Raw genomic sequence first — 15,275 nt, forward strand, 5'->3', positions numbered from 1 at the left:
CCCACTACCTGCGTGTGAATCTCAGCGCCCCCTGCTGCCTTGATACCGGGTGTGACGTCATCATTACGCTGACACACGCACGCTATGAAACATGAATTAAAATATGGCCGTGGTTGGGCAGACAACATTTTCACAGTCCACATTGTTTATTGAACAAAAATACAACCTGCTAGTGGGCCTTTTTCCGTTCTTTCATTATTTCCCATAGATCAATATCTGATTTAGTTAAAACATTTAAACTTTTGGTGATTATAATTTCCTTTTTCAATTCTGCCAGCACATCATTATTATTTAAACAGTTTACATTTAATTTCCAAAAACCCTTTTTTCCCGTTTTGCCACAACTCAGGGATACTTCCACAGCCATATGATCGGAATTGACCAAAGCACGCGTTTTATACTTCACAGGAGTAAAACCTTCAGATAAATAAATGCGATCTATCCTCGTTCTGACATTTTTTTCAAAGTGAGTGAAACCCACTCTGTCGCTGTCGGATGCAGCGTCCTAAACTGTGTTCTGAGGACGTAAGTGAGGACTGGCAGACTGCTCTGCACTGGGTGGTGCCAAAGCTAGACACCCTCCCTAGTGTTGCCAGATAGAGAGAAATAAGCAACCAGGTCTAGGAAAACAAGCCCAAAAGAAGCTACTAGGCCACATGTGAGCACTTTAAACCTATTGTACTGTATACATTATACAAGCTCGCAATGAGTTTGGAAGATTTGGAAGATTTTTTTAAACATTCTAACAATACAAATCTGGTATGGGGCTCCCTGGCACAAAACATTTTCAGCCCAATATTTACAAGCACCGTTACAGAAAAAGAGGCCCAAAGTCGCTTATAATATATGGCAATACTGCCCCTTCACACGGTTAGAAAATAGGAGCCTTTGTTCTGTTTTCTCTGTTCTGCACATTGAGTATGGTTGAAACTCCTACATGCATATACATATTATGATAATTATAGGCAGAAATAATCATTGCCACTTATTAGTCAGCATAATTATAATAATTATGGGAAACAAACATATCCATTACATCTCTTTCAAAAGATGGTCCCCACTTGTTTGTGGAAGAGCAGACACTCATAATACCCAAGATATATGCATTCACTAACATTTGCAGTAAATATCCCTGTATTCACCCAGGGTGGTGACAGTTTTCAATATAAAGGAATCTCTCTCTTTCGTTAAATTGTTTTTAATAACACATTTCAAAAGTTTACATGGCAAAAAGTAAACATGCCTAATAATAAGGCAGGCAGAAAGTCTTAGTCACATTTCCGTATCTGAATTTCCGTATCGGCGTTCTCCTCACTGTGGGTCGTCTAGGTCGCTGTCACTCGAGCTCTTGATAATCGTCAGGGACAATGAGGGCGACCTTGGGGGCGAACCATCCCCGCCCGAGGCCACCTTCGGAACGGCACCAGAACGACTGCACTTCGTCTTTCTCTTCCCAGACTTCCCAGAAACGGTTGCTTGGTCAGTGGTTCTAGACGGGTGCATTTCTCCTTTCCGACATGTCGCCTTTCCGACGTTGACGAACCCTATACCTAACCCTAACCCTAACCATAACCGCACGCGGAAGCCACTAGTCGGAGTGGTGAGATGTCGGAATGGAAGGAGCACCCCGTTCTAGACTGCCACGTGCTAACATGGATGCTGGGCACAGTTACCAGGTCGTCACTGCCTCCGGTATTGGACACCCACTGCGGGCGTTGCTCTGAAGACGTGTTTCTGCTCTTGCATCATCTTTATTTTAACGGCCTTGTCGATTCCAGACTCCCCGTACTGCCGGTCTGGCATGATGCTAGGCTGAAATGCCGTTTTTTTGGCATCCCAAGGGCCATTCACACTGAATTCACCCTATAACTATAACTATTTTAAATATATAGTTTTAAAAACTAAAGTCAAGTGGATGGCAGCGTTCACACCAACTTTAAAAAAAAATACAATGGGGAACGATAGTGCTCAGTGTGAATGACACACCAGAAGTTGTTTGTCTTCTTCCTCCTCCATCGGTTTTGGCTCTTCTGGCCCGACATGTTCTGGTGATGGGTCCTCCACCACCTCTTTCTCCTCCTCCTCCGGTTTCTTTTTGGATTCTCCCATCTTCCAAAAGATGTCGTTCGCCAACTGATAGACACCGACTTCACCACGTGGCCCACTTGTTTCGAACAAGGTGAACCTCCCCAGGATGTGTGAGGCCTGCATGTCTTTTTGAGTCATGGCCATGTTGGCTATAGAGCAACTTGTAGTCCACGAATTGCTGGTTCATCTTCATCCCCACGCAGGAAATAAAGGTTAGGGTGTCGAGGACTTTCTTCTGGACTGCTTCCTTCTTGTTATCTATGATCCTTTGGGGGATCCTCTGAAGAACCTGGCCTAACCAGGGCAGGCCCTGCTCTTCATAGAGTGATCTCTTTGAAGGCCAAAGGACCCCCCGTGCAACCAAGTTCTTCAGCAGAGCCTCACCAAGGACATGGTCAGGGGCTTCTAAAAAGTCTGTCAGAAGCCAGATCCTCCTGACCATGTCCTTGTGATTCTCTGAGGGGTTCCACTGTAGAATCCCAGTGTTGATTGTCCAGTTGAGTTCAACTGTGTCTAGTTGGGGCCTTCTGTATTTATAGCAGAAGGGTGAAATCAAAAAATTGGGGAGACTAAATTGGGGAGAAAGTGGCAAAAAATAATTGGCTACTCTAAATGTATAAAATAATATTTATAAAAGAATAGTAATAATTATTCTACAAACTATTCATCTGATTGTCTATACATTTTTCTAACATCGCCAGGATGAGGTCCAGCATCTGACTGACAAAGCCATGAGAGGCCGGGTCTGCGTTGGCAGTTCTATTTTTCAGGGCATCCATGGCTCTCCTCAGGTTGGATCTGTAATGAACATATAATGGCTGTGAGAAGCATTGTACTCCACATACTACAGGTATGTTGATGAACTTGGGGAAAGGAATTCAGTTATTTGTGCACAATGTATACTCTGTAGTCTTTGCACTATACACAGGTTAAACAAACTCATGACAATACAGAAGGGACACTTTCATATTTCTCTTTTGACTTCCATAGTGAATTATATTTTGTCATAGTGATAGGAGGGGGTTGATTTATGTTTTCTTTAAAACTTGAAATGCCATCCACCATTTAAGCCTGCACTCCTTGCCCTGTTCAGTTATTGACGAAAATCACACTACATGATGTGATTACAAGAGATGGTGGGTTGCATTGGGTTCATGAGGGCCGGTAATACTTTTTTGCTAGTGGACATACATTGTATGTACACTAGCAATGTATATGGAAAACACAGAGCGTGAAACATACCTGAACTCAGTCAACCTCCCCTGAGTCAGGGTGGCATCCTTTGCCTCTGGTATGACTTGGAGCGCATTGTAGTCAACCTGACTGTGTAACAGAGCCGCCAGGCTCTGCGACAGCGCCGCTACCTCTTCTGAAAAAAGAAAAAAAAGTAAGTAAGTATTTAAGTTGTCACATCAATAAGGGGTCAGTGATTTATGAAAACTATGGGGTAAAAAGACATAACTTGCCTTCGCAAAGGCGGGAGAAGAGAGAGGTGACAACAGTTAGCGGAGCAGGCTCAACGCCAACAGCGGAGAGCTGGTCTTTGAGCTCTGCACGCTTGTTGTTGTCACCCCTCAAGTAGGCGACCAGGGATGTGAAAGACATTTGCTCCGGTGGAGCAACCCGGCGCTGGAGTTCCTCCACCGAGATCTTGCATCTGTGTGGACAAATATGATAACATTACATGATAAATTAATTTGACACAAGACAAGGCATCGTGTCAAATGAGACCACCACTAGTACATTCTCTGCCTTCTCCACTCCAAAGTCTCAGTGTTTCAAGTCTACCTCAAGATCCTTCTCTAAGCCCCCAGCCCCACATCTATCCTTGTGTGTTTCTTTTAATCTCGGATGCTGCCATGGGATCTTCTACAGTGGAGGATGACTGTTGCTGGGGGGTCACAGGGGTGGAGGGAAGGGGGCAGGGGAACAATGTGGACTGGTGGAAGGGCTGGAGATTTGCCCACTGACTTAGTGGCTGGGGGGTGCTGGTTGACGGCGGGGATGTGCCCATCTCTGCAGAGTATATATAGAAAGCAAAAAGCAGAAATAAGTAAATCATATTTGAAAAAGCTTTCATAAAACAAGTTGTAAAATAAGCTTCCTTTCCAGTGAACCCTCTATAGAAAGGTGACCACAAATGTTAAACGTGTTATTGAGACGCTAGGCTAAATGTTTACCTGGTAGTCTAGTTTCTTTGAGGCACTACATTGTTCTCTTTGCACTTCTATTAATGTGACTATTTACAGGCTGTCTGCCTGTTAAATTGAAGTACATTTTTAGCAATTTAATACAATCCCATTTAAATTGGCTGTTTTAGCCATTTGGTGCTTGATTTCATTAGGATAGTGTAGAGACAGGAAACCCATCCTAGGGCAGAGAGTGCGGAGACACAAGAGACATGACACTGGGAGGCAGAAGGGTGAAATCGAGACCCTTGAGGGGTGATTTGCCCCTTCTGCCACTGGGAGTTGGAGTCAAATGTCCTACACTCAAAAAAATGATGTGGTCAGCTGTTCACCACAATTTATTTCATGGACATAAGGAACTAGCCAAGGAACTAGCCAGTCAACTATCAATCTTTTTAAACAGTCGCGATGCGCCCTGCACCACTCTGCACTGTGTAGCACTGTGACACCAGCTGGCTGCAGTTTCCTGATAGCCTACACCACTAGCACAACGCCATCACTGTTATTGTTGTCTCTTACAAAGACGTATATCGCAATTCACCACATAACAGCCATTTGCAGTAAAAAAAACAACGGAAATCTATCTGTAGATTGAGCTCTGCCACCCATGCATACCAAAGTCAGGGAAGCCCTCAAAATGGTCTATGCTGCTTTCACTGAAAGCAGCAATAACAGCAGATGTACCTGCAAGTACAAGAAGTTAAGAATGATAACTTAATAAAGACATTAATAAAGCCTGACCAATGCCAGATATTTTGTTCCAATGCCGATCCCATTTGGAGTCGTATTTCACAGATTACCAATGTTTAAAATTATTTTAAAAAATAGGCGTGAACTTCTTTGCCTAAGGAAATGGTCAAAATAGAGGTGCAAGGTTAATGGTGCACCTGCCGGGACGCCGTCTGCAGCCTCTCCTGCCTCCTCTGCTCTCCCACCTTGTTCACTGTTGGAACCTGGTGATGTTCAAATACACAAAGCAAATCATATGTACCAAATGATTATTTCATCATTTTATGAAAAAAAATGTTTGTCTATAATGAAAACTGTTAATCAGGACATGGCAGCAGCATAATTGCCAATAACGATGTTAAAAAAAGTCAAATGATGACAGACTTAACAGCCAAACCGATATATTGGTCTGGCTCTAGTTAGCACGACCACTGCACCTGCTGGGATGCTGTCTGCAGCCTCTCCTGCCTTGTTCACTGTTGGAACCTGGTGATGTTCAAATACACAAAGCAAATCATATGTACCAAATGATTATTTCATCATTTTATGAAAAAAAATGTTTGTCTATAATGAAAACTGTTAATCAGGACATGGCAGCAGCATAATTGCCAATAACGATGTTAAAAAAAGTCAAATGATGACAGACATAACAGCCAAACCGATATATTGGTCTGGCTCTAGTTAGCACGACCACTGCACCTGCCGCCTCTCCTGCCTTCTCTGCTCTCCTGCCTCTCCTGCCTTGCTCACTGTTGGAACCTGGTGATGTTCAAATACACAAAGCATATGCACCAAATGATTATTTCATCATTTTAGGAAAAAAAAGTGTTTGTCTATAATGAAAACTGTTAATAATAATAATCATCAGGTCACAGTGGCAGCATAATTGTCAATACCGATCGCCAAAAGAAACCGTCATAGTTCTGGCTCTAATTTTAGAATGCCTTCAAAACTTCTATGGAAAAGAAAACAAAATTACAGTGTGATGCACAGATTTCTGACAGAAATACAATCTGCTTAATGCATTTCGGATAGAAATACAGTGGGATGCATGTCTTTCTGCCAGAAAGGCAGTGTGAGCATGGCTTTCTGACAGAAATAGTGTGATAAATGTCTTTCTGACAGAAATGAACTGTGATAAATGGCGTACCCACTGTAGAGGCAGGAGAGGCGGTCGAAAAAAACGAAAATGTGTCATTGCGTGCTTAATTATGTCCTCAAAGTCACGCATCCAACAAGCTTTGAACTGAGCAGATTGGACCTTCTGTTCCAGAGATAATGACCAAAACCTATTGAAAACGGCCACTTTCGCCAGTTTTCTGGGTATTGAAAACCTCAAGGGATGCGTCTGTGACGTATATCTTGCGATCACTTAAACTCTAGATCTCCGATGCTAGCGATTTTGACATACTGATGGAGTATATTATAGTATATTGTGGGTAGTATATCGAGATGAAAGATATGGGACATTAAAAAGGACAAATTAAACAAATGGGACAGATTATTAGAACACAAAAAAAATCGCTACAGCCTCAGTAGTTAACCAGTGAAATGACGGTATTTTACAATGCCTCTCATAGAGATTGCATTGAGAGCTGCAGTTCATCGTTCTAACGGACCCCGAGTGTCAAAAGTGGGCGTGGATTTGTAGGCCTTCCGCTTCCGGCCGTGTGTCTCTATTGTATCGTATCAAGGTGAGAGAAAAGGAGACCATGGAGTAGAGCTTAATACATTTGCTCAAACATAAACATCCTAGTAGTGCAGACAGAATCTTGAAGGGTCATACTATACCATAATTTAAATAAAATGCAATACAGACACATTGTGATCCTCCAAAAGAAATGAACAGCCAACATACAGTAGTTACAGTAGTGAATAATGCCCCTCGCGCTCCGCGCAGGTCGAGTATTTATATAAACAAAGTCATGTGACGCGTAGGCTACCTGTGCGTCCGCCGTCCCGGCTACATAAGCACATGATAGCCTGCGCGCGGCCTCTAAGAATCTTCTCGCCCTGAAAGATTCCGAGTGACCAGTATTACTGGCAGTCATCCAGGAATTCACAGAACCATAGTTACATTCGTAACTTCCGTTCTGTTTCATTCCCTCCTGACTGCCAGTAGGCAGTTACAGTAGTGGATGACTTATACCACAAGTGTCACGAGGAATTGCACCCACCTCCTAGTCTGCCGTAGCAGCCAGCGGCAGGATAGCTGACGCCAGTGAGGATCCAGAGGCCACGTCAAGGCGATAGAACCTCGAGAATGTGCAAGGCGCTGTCCAAGATGCCGCCGCACAGACGTCCGTCAGTGACACCCCCTTCATCGCCGCCCAGGACGTGGCTACGCCCCTGGTAGAATGGCAGATGACATTTGAAGGGGCAGGTTTACCGGCTACTTCATAAGCCTTTTTAATTGTGTCAACTACCCAGTGGGATAGCCGCTGTTTAGACAGTGCACATCCCCTATTCTTTCCGCCGTAGCATACAAATAGCTGCTCTGAGCGTCTAATACTCTGCGTTGCCTGAATATACAGTCGCAACGCACGGACTGGACACAGTAAGTGGGCCCTTCCCTCCACCCCGGATGTAAACGGGGGAGGATGGAATGCCGCCAACTCTATGGCCTGATTAGTATGATTGGGGGGCAATACTTTAGGTAGGAATGAGACATTCGGCCAAAGTGTAACCCCAGAGTCGTTCGCCTTCCAATGAAGGCATAAAGTGCGTGGAGCTCACTCACACGCTTGGCTGTCGTGACTGCTAACAGAAACGCAGTCTTAATGGATAAAGAGCTCAAGGACGACCCCGCCATAGGCTCAAAGGGCGCCCGGCTCAATGCCTGCAGGACCAGAGGCAGGTCCCAAGTTGCAGCACGCCCCACCCTAGGGGGGCGTAACCTCTTGGCACCACGCAGAAACTGTGTCACCCAGTAATGCGCACCAACTGACCTGCCATCAATATGGCTATGATTAAAGGATATAGCGGCCGTGTGTACCCTCAACGTGGAGGCCGCACGGCCGGCATCAAGTAGACACTGTAAATAATGTAATACATGTTGTACAGGGCAAGAGACTGGGTCTAGACCCCTGTCGCTGCACCATGATGAGAACGCAGCCCAGCAATTAGAGTACACCAACCTTGTGGAAGGGGCTCTTGCATTCCGCAAAGTCTCACATATTGAGGGGTCAAGCACACTCAAGAGTGACTGATCCCTCTCAATGGCCATACCCAAAGCTGAAGGAGGCTCGGTGATGGATGCCATACCTTCCCGTCCAGCTGGGACAGGAGGTCCATCCTCACTGGAAGCTGCCAAGGATCCCCGTCCAATAGACTGAGGAGCGTTGAATACCATATTCTCGAGGGCCACTTGGGGGCCACCATGAGAACTCTGTGATCTGACAATCTCACCCTGTGAAGCACAGGCAACAGAAACGCATACAGGAGCGCCCTCGGCCAGATGTTGGCGAGAGCGTCCATCCCAAGCGGGGCACTGGACTCTGCCAGGCTGAACCACAGAGGACAATGAGTTGTGCCCTTGGAGGCAAACAGATCTACACGGGCTACCCCGTACCGATCCCAAATCAACTGTACCACCTGGGGGTGCAATCTCCACTCCCCAGAGGGCAGTCTCTGACGAGACAGATAATCTGCCACAGAGTTTACTCTGCCTGGCAGGTGCATTGCCCTCATCGAGGAAAATAGAGGATAAGCCCATGTCCACAGTCGCTGGGCTTCCCTCAGGGAATCCAGAGACCTGGTCCCTCCTAGATGGTTGACATGAAACACCACTGAAGTGCTGTCTGTCCGAATGAGCACATGCTTCCCCCTGAGAAAGGGTAAGAAGTGCTTCAGCGCCAAGGAAACAGTCCGGAGTTCTACCACATTGATATGGCGTCCTCTCCACCGAGAGCACCATACCCCCTGGACTGACCTCTTCTGCCATACCACGCCCCAACCTTGAAGCGAGGCATCTGTTGTCACTACCTCTCGTCTCGCCGGGACTGAGCCGAGAGGAACCCCATGCAGCAGGAATGCATTGTCCCGCCACCGGCGGAGATAACCAAGGCACCTGCGAGTTACTTTGACCTTGACCCCCCTGTGTAGGCAGGGGTCCATGCGAAGGCCATTGAACCACCTCTGTAGTGGGCGTAGATGTAACAGCCCCAGAGGAGTGATCGCTGAGACTGAGGTCAGCATGCCAAGCAGTCTGAGCCATGTTAGGACAGTCAACATTGCCCCCAGGCGGAAAGACCGCAGGAGGTCGTGTATCTTCTCTACCCTCTGTGTAGTCGGTCGTGCCTGCATCGATAACGATGCTAGGGACATGCCGATGAAGGTGGTCTGTTGTGTCGGAACCAACGAGCTCTTCTCGAGGTTCACCGACATGCCCAGTGCCTCGATGTGAGCGAGGACCCTGGATGTCACCTGTTCCGCCTCCCTGAAAGAGGGGGCGCAGATGAGCCAATCGTCGAGGTAGGGAAGTATCTTCACTCCTGACAGGCATAGCGATGTTAAGGCTGCCCTCATACACCTTGTGAAGATGCGGGGAGCTAGAGACAGGCCGAACGGCAGAACGGCAAACTGGTAGACTTGGCCTTGAAAGGCAAAGCGGAGGTATTTTCTGTGCTCTGGGTGTATAGGCACATGAAAATACGCGTCCCTGAGATCTATTGAAGTGAACCACTCCCCCTGTGTGATCGTCTGCAGGACGTCGACTGTGCGAAGCATCCGAAACGGAAGGACCTTGAGGTACACGTTCAACCTTCTTAGGTCTAGTATAGGCCTGAGAGACCCGTCTTTCTTTGGGATGAGAAAGTAAGTTGAGTAGAACCCCTCGTTCTGTGAACGTGGGTGAACTACTGTTGTGCCTGGAGGGTTATTAGGGGGCTTGGGGGGGCACTGGTTATGCCATTGCCCACGCTGGGGCTGGCGAGGTGGGCGCCGCCCACCTCTGGACTGATGTTGCCATCTGCCTGCAGCCGCCTGGTCCCGTTGCCAGGGCTGCGGCTGAGGACTCAGGTAGCCCGAGCGTCACGGGTCCCGCACGCCACGTGGCTTAGAGAGTCGAACGGGGGGGGCCATCATGCCTCTACCCCGTTGACCCCAGGCTTCTGAAGCCTGTCGTGACTGCTGCCTACGCTCTAGTGCTTTGTCTGCCTCCGGCCCAAACAACTGGCCCGGCACAACAGGGAGCTTCCGTAGCGCCTTTCTGCATTCGTCAGACATAGGCGCCTGAGCAAGCCACACCTGACGTCGTGTCACGACCAGGGTGGACATCAAACGGCCAAGTTCACTTGACATTAAGCCGAAGGTCTCAAGAGCCACATCGTTAATGTCGCCCAACTCACTCCCTGGTTGCCCGCTCTCTAAGATCTTGGACTGGGCGAGGAGGAGCACAGAGAGAGAGTTCCCCATACGGGCCATGCAGGCAGCGGAATCATATGCCTTTGACAGAAGGCCATCAGTGACCCGGCACTGAGAGCTGGGACAGCGGGCTGTGTTCTTCAGAGCCTTATCCGGAGGGAGAACCAGCGCCGCAATGCACCGGTCCACAGGAGGTATGTGAACCAGTCCATGTTTTTCTGCCTCAGTCATGGAGGCCAGGGCTCTTGCATCCTTGCCTCGGCGGGCAGGTGCGCCTGGATCAGCCCAACACTGCTTCAGCTGACTTAAGTAGTGAGGCGAGGGTGGGACAGCAAAGGGTGGAGCCGCAGCAACCCGTCGGAAGAACGGGTTACTCACAACCTGAGCGGCCGGTGGCTCATCCAAACCGACCTTAGCCAGGGCAGCACGCAGCGTTGCACGCAACGTGCAGGGCCCATCTCCTAGCTCAGTGCTTCCCGAGCTCCTGCGGGAAGTCTCTGAGCCATCCTCAGCCTGCACACTCCCAGGCTGGGGAGTACCCTGAGACCCCGTTCGGGGGAAGGGTCGTACCTGGGGCTATAACCCCCGTCAAGGAACTCAAGTCTGAAGCTCTAGTTGACAGGACGTCAGCATTGTCTTCCTCCGATTCCCAGGCCGCCTGGCGTGGTGGAGGTGCTAGAGGCAGGCGAGGCGGTGGCTGCACCATTGCCTTAAGGCGCTCTATTTCAGCTCGCAAATCGTCCATTTCATGGCGATATGGAGCCTTGTCAGCCCCCGCCGACCTCTTCGGGGCAGGGTGACCGCGCTCGCCATGAGACCCGTGTTTGCGCTTCGCCTTCCCACCGGAAGGGACCCCAGAGGGTGGAAGGTCTCCCCTGTAAAGGAGGTTCTCCACCCCCTGCAGCCTGGCCTCTCTCACAGAGAGTGGCAGGATGCTACAATTCATGCATGCCTGGTCAGTCAGAGCTTCCTTGAGATGACCGATACCCAAGCATGATGGACACAATTCATGGCCGTCCTCGACCTGAAGGTGAACCTTACAGGACGAACACTCCATATCGAGTCAGTTGTGTAGCCAGGCAATACCAACGAGAGCTGTACAATTACCGAACGCGTTAGTAACCTCCAGCAACAATCACAAAGTGTAGCTAATCAGTCAGGCCAAAGTAGCTTGCTGTTAGCTCATCAGGCTAGGAAATCTGAACACTAACCAGAACGTCCAGCAGATTTGATATACACCTTCAACAGTTTAGAACAGCTTAAATGTCAATCAGGTGTTTAACCAGGCAATCGTAGCGAGAACTGTGCAGCCACAGTACGCGTCAGGAACTTCCAGTAACTTTTAATTAATTGATTATTATTATTTTCAATCAATTTTTTTTTTTTAATTAATTTAACTTTTTAATTAATTTAACCTTTAATTAATCAAACAAGCTATTATAGCCAGGTAAATCAGGCGAGTGCTGTGGGCAGCCCACAGCACGCGACCAACACCCAGTGTGGAGGATCACTCACTCTCACAACACTCTGTGTAAGACAGTGTGTGTGTAGCTGGTGAACGAGCCACGCTCGAAAATCCTCCCGATAGATAAAGAAAAGAGAGGAGGAGATAGTTTGACAACCACAGCCTTAAGAGGGCAATAAATTGCGCTCTCGACAACTGTCACAGGCAGGATGTCAACTCACCAAACAACACGTAGTGTCTTTCTCTCTTTGGACCTGCAAAACAAAGAACCGATGCACGGATTCTCCAGAGCAATACTTACCCGCGATGCACGCCAGGTAGCGAGAAGTTCAAAGAGGCCGCGCGCAGGCTATCATGTGCTTATGTAGCCGGGACGGCGGACGCACAGGTAGCCTACGCGTCACATGACTTTGTTTATATAAATACTCGACCTGCGCGGAGCGCGAGGGGCATTATTCACTACTGTAACTGCCTACTGGCAGTCAGGAGGGAATGAAACAGAACATAATAATATATGATTTAATGTATATGCATGCTATTCAGAGTCACCAGCAGAGGGCAGTGTAGACAGAGGTGACCACTTAATGTTTTATTATAACAGTCACCATTCTTACTGATTATCTATCATGAGCAGTGGTGCAAACAAATACTCACATTTGTTACTTAAGTAAAAGTATCACTACTGCAATGCAGATATAGCCTGGGACCAGACAAATCTGCCTGTGCAAAAAGAAAAGCCATATAGTCTGGCCACGTGAGGCTAATGTAGATAATACTCTGTTACAAGTAGAAGTACCGTATTCAAAATAAACTTGAGTAAAAGTACACAAGTATCAACATCAAAATATACATACAGTACCAAAAGTAAAAGTACTCATTGTGCAGAATGTCCCATTTCACAGGTTCAAAATGTGTACAAAATCTTTAGAAAATAGCCGATCTACAAGCTCAAACAACTCTACTGTACCTCCATGTTGTGTCACGTTACATTAGATGTTTATTTCACCGTTTAGTTATATATATATAAAGAAGTTTGTATCAAACACTGCATGGGAGGGGGAGGGGCATGAGGGTTTAAAGAGCCTGCTGTGTTGACAGATTCAATGAGAGAAACAAGCAACCAAGTCTATGAAAACAAGCCCATAATAAGCCACTAGGGCAGGTCAGTCAAACTCTATATCATCTCATGTTGTTTTAGAGCAGTGGTTCTGAAACATTTTCATGTCAAGGACCCCCAATATTTACATGCAACTTTACATAAAAACAACTCCAAAGTCGCTTGTAATAAGCAGACTTGGCAACACTGGAAGCTGCTGATAGTCTAGATCAGTGGTTCCCAAACTGGGGAACTGGGGGGGGGGGGTCAAACTGTACAATAATGAAAATGAAGCATTTTCAGATGTTACAGCTAATACACCAGATGTTGTTGTTGTTGATGAGGACAGTCGAGAAGAGACCATTTTAGAAGTAAGTTGTACATTTGACCACAGTCTGGAAGAGGCATTCCTTACCAAGGTGCTAAAGTACCAACGTCTTAAGGATGCTATTATACAGCTTGGTTACAAATGTAAACTGCTTGTGTTCATATTTGGAAGCCTCTGTAATGTCCATAAATGTGTTGTGAGAGGCCTGCAGATTGCAGGAATGCCCAATAAGCCAGAGAGCTGATAAGACATTGGTTAAATTCTGTTCAGTGTCTGTGATAATTGTCAGTCGCCACATATGGAGGAGACGATGCTTCCTGTATCCTGAAACACTTATTGTTGAGTTTCCCAAGTTTGTGCATCTACTACTGTTTGTGTTCAAGAATGTCTTGTTGAATGTGAACGCAAATAAAGATGTTAAATGTGTGGAATGCTTCTATGCATTAATCTCACACATTAATACATTGCATTGATAGATTAGAGGGACACATTAAAACTTTTTTATATATATATATATATATATATATATATATATATATATATATATATATATATATATATATATATATATATATATATATATATATATATTGATCTTAATTAAACATAAATATTGTTCTCACACATGAATACATTATTGAAGTGATATATTGATCTCACACAGAGGAGCCAGTAGCTCAGAGCAGAGTCCAGAGTGCTGAGTAAACACTGGTGCAGGATAGACATGAAAAACAAACATCCAGCTCAATGTTCAAACCAACATGCTTTATTGACCCCTTAACAGACGACGTCACACTGATAAGAACCAGTATGCGTGCAAGCAGTATGCGCTCAATGAAACCCATTCTATCAGGTCTCGCTAGGACGCACCTCACCAGCCAACACACAAGAGGGGGTTGGGTGTGCCAAAACAACAGGTTGGGAATGATTGCGTGAAACAATCACCTGTGCATCCAGTCTCAATGTTGGTAAACAAATAATTGGTCTATTGGCATGATATATGTTTTACATATTGATCGATTGATTGATGTACTTTATTTAGTAAGACATGAGAACATCAGTAGGCTACATGGAAGTACAAATTAACAATACAAGGTCTACTAAACTGGGAGACTCATTAAGCACTGAGCTTGTTTAAGATGAGGGGCTCTATTCACAGGCCAAAAATTCCCCGTTAAATCGGGATAATGGACCTGCGCCGCCCCAATAGGTTATTCTAGCACCTGCTCTACCCGTCACCATTATGCCGACGCCGTTATTTGCGCGTGGAGGTGTGTCCGTGGGCGTGTTGTTGCTATATCCCCCACATTGCAATTCTACAGACACACATGGGTACGGCTTGGGGACGGGGGATAGTGGATTCTAGAAGCACCCGCTGGTTTATAAAATCACCCGTCAAGTGCACACAGACACTACAATGGCTTTGTGCGTTGGACCATGAGCCGTGTTGCCAGCCTTGGAGAGAAATAAGCAACCGCAGTCGCAGGTCTATGAAAACAAAAAGAAGCAACTCTAAGGCCACATGAGCACTTCAAACTACTAACTAGAGCTTTCATATCCCCTAAATATTTCAGCCCGGCTCGACTAATAATTGACAAATTAGACCCAGCCCAGCCCATCAGTCATTTTTCTAAAGAAGCCTTATTTCTCATTAAATCTTGGTAATATATGAATGATCTGTGTGTGAAATGCGCTCTTTCTTTATACAAACCCATGCTCGCTCACTCTACCCCAAATGCCTCTCTCTCTTTGTACAACCCCATGCTCACTCTACCGCAAATGTGCTCTCTCTCTTCATATAAACCGATGCTCACTCTACCGCATATGCGCTCTCTCTCTTCATATAAACCGATGCTCACTCTACCGCATATGCGCTCTCTCTCTTCATATAAACCGATGCTCACTCTACCGCATATGCGCTCTCTCTCTTCATATAAACCGATGCTCACTCTACCGCAAATGCGCTCTCTCTCTTCATATAAACCCATGGTCACTCTACCACAAACGCCACCACCA

The sequence above is a fragment of the Gymnoscopelus braueri genome, assembly GCF_963280865.1.
Source record: "Gymnoscopelus braueri genome assembly, chromosome: 10".
Classification (NCBI taxonomy): Eukaryota; Metazoa; Chordata; class Actinopteri; order Myctophiformes; family Myctophidae; genus Gymnoscopelus; species Gymnoscopelus braueri.